Source organism: Uranotaenia lowii, chromosome 1, assembly GCF_029784155.1.
Source record: "Uranotaenia lowii strain MFRU-FL chromosome 1, ASM2978415v1, whole genome shotgun sequence".
Taxonomy (NCBI): domain Eukaryota; kingdom Metazoa; phylum Arthropoda; class Insecta; order Diptera; family Culicidae; genus Uranotaenia; species Uranotaenia lowii.
Genome location: NC_073691.1, coordinates 170,132,617 through 170,148,637, shown reverse-complemented (window position 1 = coordinate 170,148,637; position 16,021 = coordinate 170,132,617). Strand labels below are relative to the sequence as shown.

Here is a 16,021-nt window from a genome sequence, read left to right as displayed (position 1 = left end):
AAACCAATTTTACGTTCCTCAAAACTTCCTTTTGCCATGGACGGCCTTTTTTCGACCACGATTCAAAACTTGACACCTGAAATCAATTATCTTTTCTATTAACCTCCCATGTGTCAATTTTCATTACAATTCTATGCTCAATCAAGAGAATATCGTAAAATCAGTGAACAGATAATAACCCCTTTTGCCGACCCCTGAGTCAAGATTTGAAACCTGAAAGCAAAAGAACGTCCCTCAAAACTCCTATGCGGAAATTTTCATCTCAATCCAATGGAGAATAACGTCAAAATCGCAAAAATATTAAAGTTGGGTATGGACGACTCCTTCAGCCAACTTCTGATCCGCAATTCGAAACTTGAAATCGATTGCTGGTCCCTCAAAACACTCATGTGCTAATTTTCATCATAATACGATCTACAATAACGCGAATATCGCAAAAACATTAATCAGTGGATATGGACGACCCCTTTGGCCGACCCCTAACCCTAAATTTGATAACTGTAATCGATTGCTCGTCTCTCAAAACACTCATGTGCAAATTTTCATCACAAACCAATGTAAAATAAAGCCAATATCGCAAAAACATTAATCAGTGAATATGGACGACCCCTTTGGCCGACCCCTAACCCTAAATTTGATATCTGTAATCGATTGTTCGTCTCTCAAAACACTCATGTGCAAATTTTCATCACAATCCGATGTATAATAACGCCAATATCGCAAAAACATTAATCAGTGGATATGGACGACCCGTTTGGCCGACCCCTGACTCTAAATTTGATAACTGTAATCGATTGCTCGTCCCTCAAAACACTCATGTGCAAATTATCATCAAAATCCGACGGAAAATAACGTCAATAACGTGAAAACAAAATTTGTCTTGTATGGACGACCCCCTTCAGAAGGGGTCGTCCAAAAATCTAAAAACATTTTTCATCATTCCTGGTCCTAATGAGCATCCATGCCAAATTTCAGATCTCTAGCTCTGTTCTTCGAAATTATCGACGTTTTTCGGTGAGTTTTAATAATAATAAAACAGATTTACCAGTTGTCCATACGTTTCGAGCTACTCTGGCATTCGCTCCTCCTCAGTGGACACTAAAATTATATTTTACTTTTATACATTAAACTTTAAATCTAAATTTTTAATTTTAACTTACAATTGACTGGCCATCGTCTGAACTATTTTGATTTTGGACAGTTTGTTTTGTTTTGCGTTTACAAAAACGCAAAACAAAACAAACTGTCCAAAATCAAAATAGTTCAGACGATGGCCAGTCAATTGTAAGTTAAAATTAAAAATTTAGATTTAAAGTTTAATGTATAAAAGTAAAATATAATGTTAGTGTCCACTGAGGAGGAGCGAATGCCAGAGTAGCTCGAAACGTATGGACAACTGGTAAATCTGTTTTATTATTATTAAAACTCACCGAAAAACGTCGATAATTTCGAAGAACAAACAATCGCGGTGATAAATCCAAAACTCGATCTCTAGCTCTTGAGACGGCTGAGTCTATAGAGGACAAACAAACAAACAAACATACAGATAATTGCTTTATATATATAGATAAACGCTTTTTATGAACAACATTTTTTAATTTTATAAATTTACTTGAACAAATTTTCACAACAATAACTTTATTAGAAAACCACAAAATAAACACCGTTTAAAATAAAATATATATTATTGATCTGTCTGTCCAAAAAGTGAAGGGGAGAAGATTTCGAGTCGTTGGAGCAGAGAACAGGCCATGAGTCGTGTAGGGCAGAGCTATGTGTGCGATTACCTTGAATCGTCACGAGGAGCGGCCAGATTTCGAGCCGTCATCGAAGAGATCAGGCCTTAATTCGTCAAAGGGAAAGGTTTGTGTATGAACCTTAAGTCACTACGGGGAGGTCGGTTTTCAAGATGAGAGATCAGGCCCTGAGTCATAGATAGGAGAGCTAATGAGCATGCCGTGGGGTGAAAATATGACTTCTCTCCATTGAAGTATGGTTTAACCTCAGTTCCAGGTGTGACCTAACGTCAGAAGCCTCATGTGGACGTTAAGGAGTATAGGGTTTACGTGGAGTATATCATGAGTTGTCCAATTGCACCATGGACCCAAAATAACAAACTGGGTTACAATGTTCAAAGGAGGACCACCTGGGTAATGAACCTATAAAAAAAATCAGAATTACAATGCTCCAACAGCTACTGCCTGAACAAGGCCTTTTATGGCCTTTTATTTGAATAATATCAGCAACCATAACTTGAAACCTACGCTAAAGATTCGCCATACTCAAAGTCCTCCACCAGAACTACTCCAGTTGGCAATCGCTAACACGAATATCCCAGTTCCGGTGAATAAGACGGACTGGCTGAGAAAGTGCAGATTTGAAAGACAGCTGTTCTGTTTGTTTGGAAATGAATCCAATTCTAGTGATCACGGACGGACTGGTTGGAAAAGCGCAAATTTGAAACTGCTTTGTTGTTTTGAAATGATTCCAGCTCCGGTGATTAAAGCCAACTGGCTGAAGAAGCGTTGATTTCGAAAGACTTCTGCTCTGTTGGTTTGGAAAGATTTATGTTTTAACGAATAAGACGAACTGGCTGAAAAAGCGCAGTCTATAGGCTGCTCTTGGTTTGTTTGGAAATGATTGAAGTTCCGGCAAATAAGACAGACTGGCTAGAGAAGCGCAAATTTGAAAGCCTGCTGCTTGTTTTTTTTTAAATGATTTCAGTTCCAGTAATCAAGACGGACTGGATGAAGAAGCGCAGATTTGGAAAATTTTTGCTCTGTTTGTTTGGAAAGATTCAAGCTTCAGCGAATAAGGCGGACTAGCTAAAGAAGCGCAGATTCGAAAGGCTGCTTCTTGATTTGTTTGGAAAGATCCCAGTTCCGGCAAATCAGACGGATTGGCTCAAGAAGCGTAGATTCGATAGGCTGCTTCTTGGTTTGTTGGGAAATGATTCCAGTTCCAGCGAATAAGACGGATTGGCTAAAGAAGCGCAGATTCGATAGGCTGCTTCTTGGTTTGTTTGGAAATGATCCCAGTTCCGGTAAATAAGACAGACTGGCTAGAGAAGCGCAAATTTGAAAGTCTGCTGCTTTTTTTTTGTTTTGAAATGATTCCAGCTCCGGTGATCAAGGCAAACTGGCTGAAGAAGCGCTGATTTCGAAAGACTTCTGCTCTGTTGGTTTGGAAAGATTTAAGTTTTAGCGAATAAGACGAACTGGCTGAAGAAGCGCAGATTCGATAGGCTGCTTCATGGTTTGTTTGGAAGTGATTCCAGTTCCGGCAAATAAGACTGGCTGAAGAAGCGCAGACTCGATAAGCTGCTTCTTAGTTTGTTGGGAAATGATCCCAGTTCCGGTAAATAAGACAGACTGACTAGAGAAGCGCAAATTTGAAAGCCTGCTGCTTGTTTTTTTTTTTAAATGATTTCAGTCCCAGTAATCAAGACGGACTGAATGAAGAAGCGCAGAATCGAAAGATTTCTGCTCTGTTTGTTTGGAAAGATTCAAGCTTTAGCGAATAAGACGGACTAGCTGAAGAAGCGCAGATTCGATAAGCTGCTTCATAGTTTGTTTGAAAATGATTCCAGTTCCGGCAAATAAGACGGACTGGCTAAAGAAGCGCAGATACGATAGGCTGCTTCTAGGTTTGTTGGGAAATGATTCCAGTTCCAGCGAATAAGACGGATTGGCTAAAGAAGCGCAGATTCGATAGGCTGCTTCTTGGTTTGTTGGGAAATGATCCCAGTTCTGGTAAATAAGACAGACTGGCTAGAGAAGCGCAAATTTGAAAGCCTGCTGCTTTTTTTTTTGTTTTGAAATGATTCCAGCTCCGGTGATCAAATTAAACTGGCTGAAGAAGCGCTGATTTCGAAAGACTTCTGCTCTGTTGGTTTGGAAAGATTTAAGTTTTAGCGAATAAGACGAACTGGCTGAAGAAGCGCAGATTCGATAGGCTGCTTCATGGTTTGTTGGGAAATGATCCCAGTTCCGGTGAATAAGACAGACTGGCTGGAGAAGCGCAAATTTGAATTTGAATTTGCAGATTTTGCTCCCTTCTTTTCTTGAGAAGCAGAAGAAAAAATATTTTAAATTTCTTAATTCCAACATATGTTTTATAAAAGAGTCGGTCCCGGCAGCCCTAGTCTCAACGTCATACCTAAACACATGCATCAACCTGCCCGGTCTCGATGACAGGTTTCACTGGATTCAATCAACCGTGTAAATTGAACTGGCGGAAACAGTGTAACGAATATGCTACTCACTCGGTAGGTAGTACAAGATAACATACTACATACACACAACGATGCGAGGCAAATCCATTATTGGTTGGTGGCAAATTTTTATTGAATGGTTGGCACTTTTGTACCGGTCACACTGACTCTGCATCCGTTTCGAATCGATGCTATGGGAAGGGTATCATTCGAGAATAACCAGTCAAAGGGGGCTTCTGGGACTTCTAATTAGTGTCTGGTATGAATATTTTAGAGAACATAAATCAAAAGTTTTGTTTTAAGAAGGAATGAAAATATTTTAGGAAAAGATGTGCAGAATTTAGTACCAACTAAAATTGATTTCTTTTATTATTTTTTTTTTATGTTTAAAATTTAAGAACAACCCTCATTCTAAATGTGCTGTATATCGGAAAGACGACATAAGCTCTGCATGTAAATGTTCGATTTTAAAGCCAAAAAGGTGTTTGATTGATGTCCTTGACCCAGGATAATGAATGCTATTGGTTTTTATTTTGCCAAGAGTGTTGTTAATTTCTAATTTTTTTATTTGCAGGACAACCCGATTAAAGTTCATATTCTGAACTATTTTGATTTCGAATGGAAAATGTTATCCTATCAGGCCCAGACAGCTGACAGCTGTTCGGCCTGGTCTGACTTGAGCTGCAATGTTTACTTAAGTCTTTGTGCAAAATTTGAACAAGTTTTAACGCTCGTTCGTAGTGTGAACAATTATCACCTGAAGAGATAAACAATGTTGACAAGACTCTCGAGATAATAATCGAGGAACTAGGGTTTCAAAGCTGTATCACGTTCCAATTTGTTAAAAAGCGCCAAGCGTCGTAATCAAATGAATGATGATAGTTCGATTTTTAGTAGATTTATGAAGGTTTTGAAAATTGATAGATACATATTTGTGAAAATCACCTTCTTGTTAAAAACAACCCAAGTTTTTTAGCTTCAATTGACATGTGTTAAATGTTTAAATTTTTGTTTTTCATGGATTTGGCTTTTTGGCGTACCTCTCACCTAATTTTTTTACTGTAAACAATTAAAAACAGTTGTTTTCTCTTACCAGATTTCTCTCACTTTTTTTTAAGTCCGCTGTGAGATTTAAAAAAGTGACCTATTTACTTACACTACAGAAAAAAAATCCTTCACAGTTGCGAAGAACCGGTTAAGCCCCGCATGATGCCTTCTGGATCCGAGAACTAAGCGCGGTTGTTACGGTATTTGATTGAAAATGACAACCGACTACTTACTGGTGTGGCAGACCTGAACCCAAGAAGCATAAATTGTAAACAAGGCACAAAGCCGCTCGATAAATCAAAACACGAGCCTGAAAGCGTCCATTAACGATTACTCTCGTAACCCTTGGGGGTCCGATTGGGATAAACTCAAAGAAGATCTAGAAAAATCTTTTACTCATATTTACTCAAATTTAACAAAAACTTTATTCTAGGTTTCGATGCCGACTGAATTCATTTTCCGGGTTCAAAAATTTTCTTAGTTTTTTTCTATTACATTTTTCATTATTGAGGGTTCAAATATCCAGTCTCGGTACTGTATGAGTTATGTTTTGGAGAGCAGATACGCCTTTCGAAATGAAACCTGGATCCTCTTTGAATGCTCTATGTTATGAGTCAGCATCGGTCCTCAAATTTCGAAACAACAAAGAGAAAACCCAGCGAAACAACCCTGTTCATCGGACGAATATTACTGATGATATTTGCTCAGCGTTCGGCACAGTTATAAATTGTTGCACTTACTTGGTTCAAGATTTGTGCTCCTGCTAGACCTGGTGAGCATCGTTCACTTTCAGGTATCCCGGTAGAGCATATGTTTGCTCCGCTGAACTTCTTTCTGCCGCAATCTGGTACAAATCCTCCATGGGGACCGGGAGGTTGGATCGGTACCTTTTTTTGAACCGAGTCCAAAATGGGTTGCTTTCAGAGAGATAAATCTGGTATGATGGAACTGCTCTCAGGAAATCAAACGGTAGCCAATAAGTTTGGCTAAAAAGGAAGGAAAGCTCATTGCCATTTTGGGATTCATTGCTTCCAAAGAATTAGGTTGACCACCATTGACGAATAAAACGCAACTTGGTGGAATCAAAGATACATTGTCAAAGTCAAACTTTGAATTTATTTGATTGGACTGAATTTTAAAATCAGAACTTAAAACTATTTATTGAAAATTGGATTGAATTATACAAAAAGTCAATGATTTTTCCCTTCCTCATTCAGTTCCGACTGGAGTAGTTTTTGTTCAAGGCAAGTGTCCGGAACACTGCAAGACGTTTGCTCGACAAGGATCAAATTGGAATACACTCGCTATTTCAGTTTTGAATGACGTAACCAGTGTGTTAATTAACTGTTGAGTGTAGTGAAAATCTTAGTTAAAATTTCGAAACACACTACAAGACTCACGAAGGTGCTTTGGGGAGTCAACAGAGCGCTAGTCAAAACCAGGTGGAGCTGAAGGACGCATTATGGTAACAGTAACGCTAACGCATCGAAGCGTAACAGGACGATGGGTTGTATTATTGGACGGCCCCAAAACGTCTATGACCGTAGTACGGGGTCAATAGCCTAGCTAAAAGAAAAGGCTGACTTGGAATCATAAGCTCGAGACGTCGACACCACCAAGAACCAACCATACAAAGCAAGTAGGCAATTCAGTGAGTTATCTGGGACACACTAATAACCAGACCCGTAGTTTTTGGCTGAACAAAACCGTCAGCTTCACCTTCCGATCCACCGAAGATTTACCCTTGGGGTCACCGCCAATTCGCTCCAACCAAACTACGCATGCAGTCGATTTCCAGCGTGCTTCGTCAGTGTGACTTCCAGTTCGTCGTTATTCGGCCGTCTTAGCCCACCAAGAGATCCTTGGATCAACAACCGTCGGGAAGACTGTAAGGGTTAGTAGAGCCAACACTAACCCACAACCAAGGTTGCCGAAATCACAGAAAAATCTGTAATTTCACAGAATTTTGAGCAAATTTTCATCACAGAATCTGTGTCACAGAAAACAGAATTTGGAAAAATTCACAGTTTTCACAGAATTTTTGAATTCTGAAAGGATTTTAAAAGTTATAATTTTTTGGCCAATATAAAATTTAGATTTTTACTCAGTAATAAAGTAAAGTATCATAATATATGTAATTTTAATGGATTTTACTCAACTTAAATGTAAAAAAGACCCAATTTATCATGGATTTTCAATAAAATTAAATGAAATAGCATCACAGAAAACCATCACAGAATTTTTGGGTAAAATCACAGAAAGTCAGAATTTTTCAACTCAAAAACACAGAATTTTTTTCGGCAACCTTGCCCACAACACCATCACGGCACCATCGTCGTCACCGCAACACAACGTAGGACAACTTTGTTTACTTGGGAAAACCTCTCATATCTGGGGAAGTGAACCACAAAAAGCCATTCGCTCAATGTCACGTTAGTTCTTTACGATTTCGGGTAAATAAAGTGGGAGTTCTCTTGACCAACTTGAAGTGTTTTCTTGAGTCCTTGATTTTTTTTTACGAGTTTTCACTGAGCAGTAGATTAGCCGTTGAATACAATGAAGATCGCATAATCTAGCAACACATCGAGGATTTTAACGCTCAGGTCGGCCAGGTAGAGGAATTCAAACCGACAATTTGAAGGTTCAGCGTGAACAAGCTGCCCAACGATAGCGGCCTCAGACTTATCGATGTTTCCGCCTCCAGACGAATGTCCGTACGTAGTACCTTTTTTCCAGCACGGCCTCCCACACAAGTACACCTGCACACTCTTTTTTTTAAACTCAAAATTAAGAAGTTTTGGTTCAAAACAGCACTTCAGTGGCAGCCCTCAACTTTGAGTTTGACTTGGCAATCGCAAAGCTAAGTTCTGATAGGCATACTCAATACTAATTTCGACAGCCGAACTTAAATTTATCCTTTTTATTCGAGGGTTGTTTATTTTCAAGGAATTAAAGGATGGTTAAATTTTTTGTACCCGCATGTTGCTGTTCCGGTACATTGCATTGCAATTAGAGAGAGGTGGAAAGTTTTGACACTCCCGGTCAAAGAAAACTTCCGGATGTTACTTCCCACGGGAAGTAAATAACATCCGGAAGTTTCCGCACATTCCAAGCCGCTCACCATATGATGACAGTGACAGACAGAATTGTACGCTGACACGGTGGACATTCCATTATGAAGTTCTTAGTCGTCCGGTAATTGTTCCGGAACGACAAAATTTTGCATCGTGTTCGTTGGTTGCTGTTCCGGTTCGAACTGAACTCGCTAAGTGTTTTCAGTCCAACAAAAAGAGTTCAATTTTTAGTTCATAAGGTCGGACTGAGCTTTGCTCCCTCGACGAAGGAAAAAAAGGGATCAATTTTGAGTTCGCAGTTCAAACTCCGTTTTGAATCATCGCAAGGAGAAAAAGGGGTACTTAACTTTAAGTTCATAGAATCGAACTACATTTTGAACGTCGGTCAAACTTAATTTTGAGTTAAAATAAAGGAGCGTGTGGAGTTCACCGTACCAAACACAATCACAAATCGATCACATTTTGATAGACAACCGGCACTTCTCGGACATCATCGACGTCAGATCCTGTCAAGGCACCAACATCGAGTCAGACCACTCTCTGGTGATGGTGAAGATGCGCCCAAAACACTCCGTAGTGAACAACTTTCGAAACCGACGCCCGCCTCGGTTAAATATCGCACTACTGAAGCAACCTGAGGTCGTAGCAGACTACGCAAAATTGCTCGAAGCAGCGCTGCTGGCAGGGGACGAGCTCGGCGAAGCCCCTCTCGAGGACTGTTGCGATACCATCAAGAAAGCCAGCAACAGCGTTGCGGAGAACGTCATCAAGCATGTGTAACGAACTCGACGAAACGACTGGTAAGACGAGAAGTGTGTAGGAGGGTAATGAACAAAGAGAACGCCGCGCGGGCAGCAGAGGAGCGAAGAAGCACCCGACGAAACGTGGAAAATCACTGACAGCTAAAATTCAATCAGAAGCTCAACGCATCCCGCGAAGGCTTCGTGCCGCAAGCCGAAATGTGCCGGGATAAGGACGGAGGCATTCTGGCGGTCAATCGTGAGGTAATCAAAGGATGGAAGCACCACTTCGATGAACACCTGAACGGCGCACATGCCGAAGATCAAGACGGTAGTGGAAGGTATCACCGTCGTAGCCAACAACCTAGAGGAACCACTCCCAACGATGAGTGAAGTTAAAGAAGTCATTCGCCAGCTGAATATCAACAAGTCGACTGGGGAGGATGGCATCGCAGCTGAACTCATCGAAATGGACCCGGACCAGTTGGACGATTGCCTTCACCGCTTGATGTTCCTGATCTGGGACACATAGCAGCTACCGAAGGAGTGGAAGGGGGTGGTACCATCTACAAGAAGGCCGACAAATTTGACTGCGAGAACTACCGAGCGATCTCTGCCCTCTAGGCTGCCTACAAAATATTGTCCCCAGTCCTACTCCGCCGCCTAACGCCACAAGCCAACAGATTCGTGGAAAGTCATCAATCCGGCTTCAAATAGGGACGGTCTAAAACGGATCAAATCTTTACACTACTTAGTCCTCCAAAATGCCGTGAATACCAAGTCCCTACGCACCATCTATTTATCGACTTCAAAGCCGCATACGACACGATCGACCGTGACGAGCTATGGAAAATTTTGGAAGAGAACGGCTTTCACGGGAAGCTGACCAGACAGATCAAGGCGACAATGGATGGAACGCAGTGTTGTGTGCGGATTTTGGGAGAATTGTAGAGTTCGCGCAAATCGCGCAAAGGGCTTCGACAAGGTGATGATCGGAAGATCATCTGCGGCCTGCGGATCCGATACGGACCTAATCCGCTAGTCCAGTTATAACAAGGTCACAATCGACGGCGACGAGCTGGATATATTCGAAAACTTTGTCAAACTCAGCTCACTGGTGACCGTAGTCGCAAACAATGACACCAGCCGTGAGATCCGGCGGCGAATGATCAACGGAAGTCGTGCTTACTATGGACTCCATAAGCAACTGTGGGCGAGAAGACTTAGCCCTCGCACGAAGTGTAACCTGTACATGACGTTCCTTAGACCGGATGTTCTCTACGGGCTCGAGACATGGATATTGCTCGACTCTTGTTCTATTCGAGCGAAGAGTGTTAAGCACCATCTTAGGTGGCATGCAGGAGAATGGAATGTAGAGGCAAAGGATGAATAACGAGCTCTCGTAACTTTATGGCGAACCCAGTATCCAGAAGATGGCAAAGGCTGGACGGATACGCTGGGCAGGACATGTTGCGAGAATGCCGGACGACCGTCCTGCAAAACAGGTGTTCGCTACGAATCCGCTAGGAATAAGACGAGCAGGAGTGCAACCAGCGAGATGGTTAGATCAAGTGAAGCGTAATCTGGCGAATGTGGTATGCCCCAGAAATTGGAGAACGTTTGCCATGGACCATGCCATACTATGAAAATAAAAAAATGCCATAATGGGTGTTCACGATGAAATTGTCACACTATGAAATTGCTCTAACTTTTTAACCGTTGGGTAGACTTTAATGAGGATTTGAGTGAATTTAGTTCATAGTGCATTGTGTACATCCTGCAAGTTTTAAAGTCCTTTGATCAAAACTCGCGAAAATGAAGTCGAAAGGACAGCTCGTGCGTGATAAAATCTTGCGCATTCATCACTAGAACAGCGATCCTTCGCATCGTTCCATCGCTAAGACATTGGGAATCACGAATTCCACGATGACGCGAGGGATTAAGCGGTTCGAGGAACGATTGACCAGCGATCGGAAGCCCAGAAGTGAAGGAAAAAGTATTCCGTAAAACACCAAAAATCACAACCGCGTAGTTGGGGCCTTCAACCGAAACCCGAAAGCCTCCGTTCGGGATGTGACTAAGGAGCTGCACCTAAGCCGAAGTTTTGTCCAGAAGGCCAAAACTAAGACTGGGCTTCGAACGTTCAAGGTACATAATCGCGACGACAAGCAGAACAAGTCTGCCAAAGCCCGTGCCAGGAAGTTGTACCTCAACATGCTGACGAAAGTTTAATTTTGCATCATGGACGACGAAACATATGTGAAGGCCGACTTAAAAAAATACCCAGCAACCGGTTTTTCACGAATCTTATGACCGGAGTTAAGTCCAAGGTGCGGGCATTTGCGTATGGACTTTAAATATAATATGAGTAAAAGGGTAAAACGAAGTTCAATAGTTATTTTTCAATTCCTGAAAATTTGATGGTAATCGGATGAAAACTCGATTTATACGAATAAATTTTGTGTATGGCAATTTCATCGTGGACATAGAGGACGACAAAAATGTTTCATAAAACCTTCTCATCAATACTTTACTATAGTTCACTGCTAGTGATGCGTTGAAATTCACAAAAATACTCAACAGCTCTACAAACCATTGGGATCTTTTGAAAAAGGTTTCTTATCTTGCCAAAAGCCTAGGCATATTGACTCTGACCTATACCTTATCTTAACTTTCGCTACTGTTTATCGTTTATTCTTTTTCTCCCGTCGATTTTCTCCTTTCTCAAACTCGCACGTTTGCCCAGACCAGACGTCGTTATCTGCCAGGGGAACACAATAATGCAATGTTAAACACCTTTGAAAACTTGTCCCACACGATTATTTATCTTCCGCCGAGCCCGCTCGATAAAAGATAATCGCTTGTACTGAAATGGAATAAACGAAAAAAAAATGTTCGGGAGGCCACGCGAGCAGTATCGGATTGTTGTCGTTTACTATTTGGCTTTCCCGATCCTGCAGGCATGTAAACAAACAAATGCTGGAGCTGCATTCAGGCTTGAGCAGTAAGAAGGTAGCATCGAGCTAACAACAAAAAAGTGCATTCGAGCGAGAGTTCATCGAATTCTGGGGACACGATGTTCGTTTGTTTATTTGCAACCGGGTATGACTTGTCCTTTCCATAATCGAAGACATCGACTAATATTGGCCAAAGGGACCCGACGATGTTCTTAGGCTTTTATTCAGCTGGACTACAGCAGAATCTGGTGTCCGCGGAACCAGACAGTCAACATATCGTGTAGAAGCTGCTCAAATTTGCTCAAAAGCGCGTGCGTCAAAGGAAACGATTGTTTCGTCGTTTTCTTGGGCAGCCTCGGTTAGTTTTGTAATGTTCAATGTTTACCAGATGGTAAACAGGATAGAGACGAAAATATGAGAGCCTCTAATGGCTTTCTTGAGATTATTGAGTATTAACAGTTTCAAGCCTTTATAGAGCAATAAGAACTGAGAAATCTTCATTTGATAAACCCAGGATTTTTCAGCATTTCCCGGGATCCAGGTGTTATGCGATATATTATGATTCCCGAGATTTCCAGGTCGAGAAATCCTGTAATTGGACACTCTCAATACGAATTCCGAATTAAAAACCTTTCGCTGCATGCAAAAAGTGACAATAATAGATTTTTTGATTTTTTTTTATAAATTATTTCTATTTGTTCCAAATGATTTCAATAAAAAAAATTATGGAATGAAGGGTTAAACCACATTCGTCTCTGATTTTTACACCCGTTAATGTTTTGTGTTGATTTCACACTGTTTCTATCTTGTTATCATCCAAATTGTACAATATTTATAGTTTTGGAAACATTGTGCTATGAATCACTTAACTAGAATTGGTAAGAAAAAAAATTGCAAAATAATTGCGATCACATAGTCAAAATCCTGTGGAAGGTATCTTTGAGTGTTTGGATAATCGAAAAAAATGGATATGAAAAGTTCTGTTTACACCTCTATACTTTAATTTTCTATTGTGACCATAATATGTATTGGAATTTTAAAAAAACGTGTGTTCAACAATAAGCTTTTAACTCAGCTTTGTAACTAAAAATGACAAAAATGACAAAAATGACAAAAATGACAAAAATGACAAAAATGACAAAAATGACAAAAATGACAAAAATGACAAAAATGACAAAAATGACAAAAATGACAAAAATGACAAAAATGACAAAAATGACAAAAATGACAAAAATGACAAAAATGACAAAAATGACGAAAATGACCAAAATGACAAAAATGACAAAAATGACAAAAATGACAAAAATGACAAAAATGACAAAAATGACAAAAATGACAAAAATGACAAAAATGACAAAAATGACAAAAATGACAAAAATGACAAAAATGACAAAAATGACAAAAATGACAAAAATGACAAAAATGACAAAAATGACAAAAATGACAAAAATGACAAAAATGACAAAAATGACAAAAATGACAAAAATGACAAAAATGACAAAAATGACAAAAATGACAAAAATGACAAAAATGACAAAAATGACAAAAATGACAAAAATGACAAAAATGACAAAAATGACAAAAATGACAAAAATGACAAAAATGACAAAAATGACAAAAATGACAAAAATGACAAAAATGACAAAACTGACAAAAATGACAAAAATGACAAAAATGACAAAAATGATAAAAATTACAAAAATGACAAAAATTACAAAAATTACAAAAATTACAAAAATTACAAAAATGACAAAAATGACAAAAATGACAAAAATGACAAAAATGACAAAAATGACAAAAATGACAAAAATGACAAAAATGACAAAAATGACAAAAATGACAAAAATGACAAAAATGACAAAAATGACAAAAATGACAAAAATGACAAAAATGACAAAAATGACAAAAATGACAAAAATGACAAAAATGACAAAAATGACAAAAATGACAAAAATGACAAAAATGACAAAAATGACAAAAATGACAAAAATGACAAAAATGACAAAAATGACAAAAATGACAAAAATGACAAAAATGACAAAAATGACAAAAATGACAAAAATGACAAAAATGACAAAAATGACAAAAATGACAAAAATGACAAAAATGACAAAAATGACAAAAATGACAAAAATGACAAAAATGACAAAAATGACAAAAATGACAAAAATGACAAAAATGACAAAAATGACAAAAATGACAAAAATGACAAAAATGACAAAAATTACAAAAATTACAAAAATGACAAAAATGACTCAAATGACAAAGATGACAAAAATGACAAAAATGACAAAAATGACAAAAATGACAAAAATGACAAAAATGACAAAAATAACAAAAATAACAAAAATAACAAAAATGACAAAAATGACAAAAATGACAAAAATGACCAAAATGACAAAAATGACAAAAATGACAAAAATGACAAAATTACAAAAATGACAAAAATGACAAAAATGACAAAAATGACAAAAATGACAAAAATGACAAAAATGACAAAAAAGACAAAAATGACAAAAATGACAAAAATGACAAAAATGACAAAAATGACAAAAATGACAAAAATGACAAAAATGACAAAAATGACAAAAATGACAAAAATGACAAAAATGACAAAAATGACAAAAATGACAAAAATGACAAAAATTACAAAAATGACAAAAATGACAAAAATTACAAAAATTACAAAAATTACAAAAATTACAAAAATTACAAAAATGACAAAAATGACAAAAATGACAAAAATGACAAAAATGACAAAAATGACAAAAATGACAAAAATGACAAAAATGACAAAAATGACAAAAATGACAAAAATGACAAAAATGACAAAAATGACAAAAATGACAAAAATGACAAAAATGACAAAAATGACAAAAATGACAAAAATGACAAAAATGATAAAAATGACAAAATGACAAAAATGACAAAAATGACAAAAATGACAAAAATGACAAAAATGACAAAAATTACAAAAATGTCAAATTAGGCAGGATAGATGAAACACAAACCCCGTCTAAAGGCTGGGTTGAGAAAGAAAGTACGACAACAAATCGAAAAATGTTCACTACAAATATATAGTTTTCATAAAAGTTGAAATATCTCAGTTTTTAGTGGAACATTTTAACAAAAACTACATAAAAGAATAGCATCGGGTTAGTGTTGATATGTTTCAAAATTTAGGTAAAATTGGTTGAAGTTTGTAAAAACTACAACCGAAAAAGTACTGAAACTCAAGCCACTGAACTGAAGTCAAGTTCCTTAGCCCCTGTGGTTATGACATTTTTAGAAAAATTGTCAAATATTTTTTTACTAACCAAAATTTTTCGTAGAACAAAAGTTGTTTGTATTCACGAAACTTAGCTTCTGTGAATTTCTCAGCCAAAAAAAAAACGTGGTGATGATGATTTAAGGTTTCTCGTGCCACGTCATTTCACCAGTTTTAATGCAATTGTTTTCTTGCAAAATCGACCAAATATTCTAAAAAATAAATCAAAATTAAAGGACAGTTTACCTGGTACAGGTACAGGTTCAGGTGACACACTCGCATGGTTGCCTGAAAAGAGAATTAAAAGGAAGAAAAATCAGCATCATCTACAAGCAATGAATAAAATGTTATCAGTATAATCAATACTTTTGATAAATTATCCTTGAAATAATCTTCCCTCTCTTCTTTCTACTATTCTAGGACAGGTACTTAAAATAATGTGGTTTATAAAAGCAATCAAACATATTTTTTTATAAACTTAATCCTAAACCTATTTTTACTTGTTTTTAATTTATAAAAATAGTAGCATAAAACCACCAACTTCTTAAGCCTACCACAAGGTTTACAACAAAAAACGTACTCGATGATCTCAGTAAACACTTTCAAAAACCTTGAAAATGCTCTCTAAGAATACAGTATTAGCTCGAAAAAAAGTTAAACAGTCGTATCGAAGTCAATTGCTACCGGAATCGCATTGATTTCCCCTCCAATGAATCGGAACA

The 16,021-nt window shown here is 38.0% G+C and overlaps 1 protein-coding gene across 1 annotated transcript in view; it reads right to left on the bottom strand.

Annotated features, from left to right (window-relative positions):
• The window catches only part of LOC129749528 (uncharacterized), a 228,373-nt gene that overhangs the window by 106,466 nt on the left and 105,886 nt on the right, over positions 1 to 16,021 (bottom strand). Inside the window, exon 2 of the mRNA XM_055744546.1 lies at positions 15,546 to 15,587. The gene's annotated coding sequence lies outside the window, so the exon portion shown is untranslated. The remainder of the gene's footprint in view (positions 1 to 15,545; positions 15,588 to 16,021) is intronic.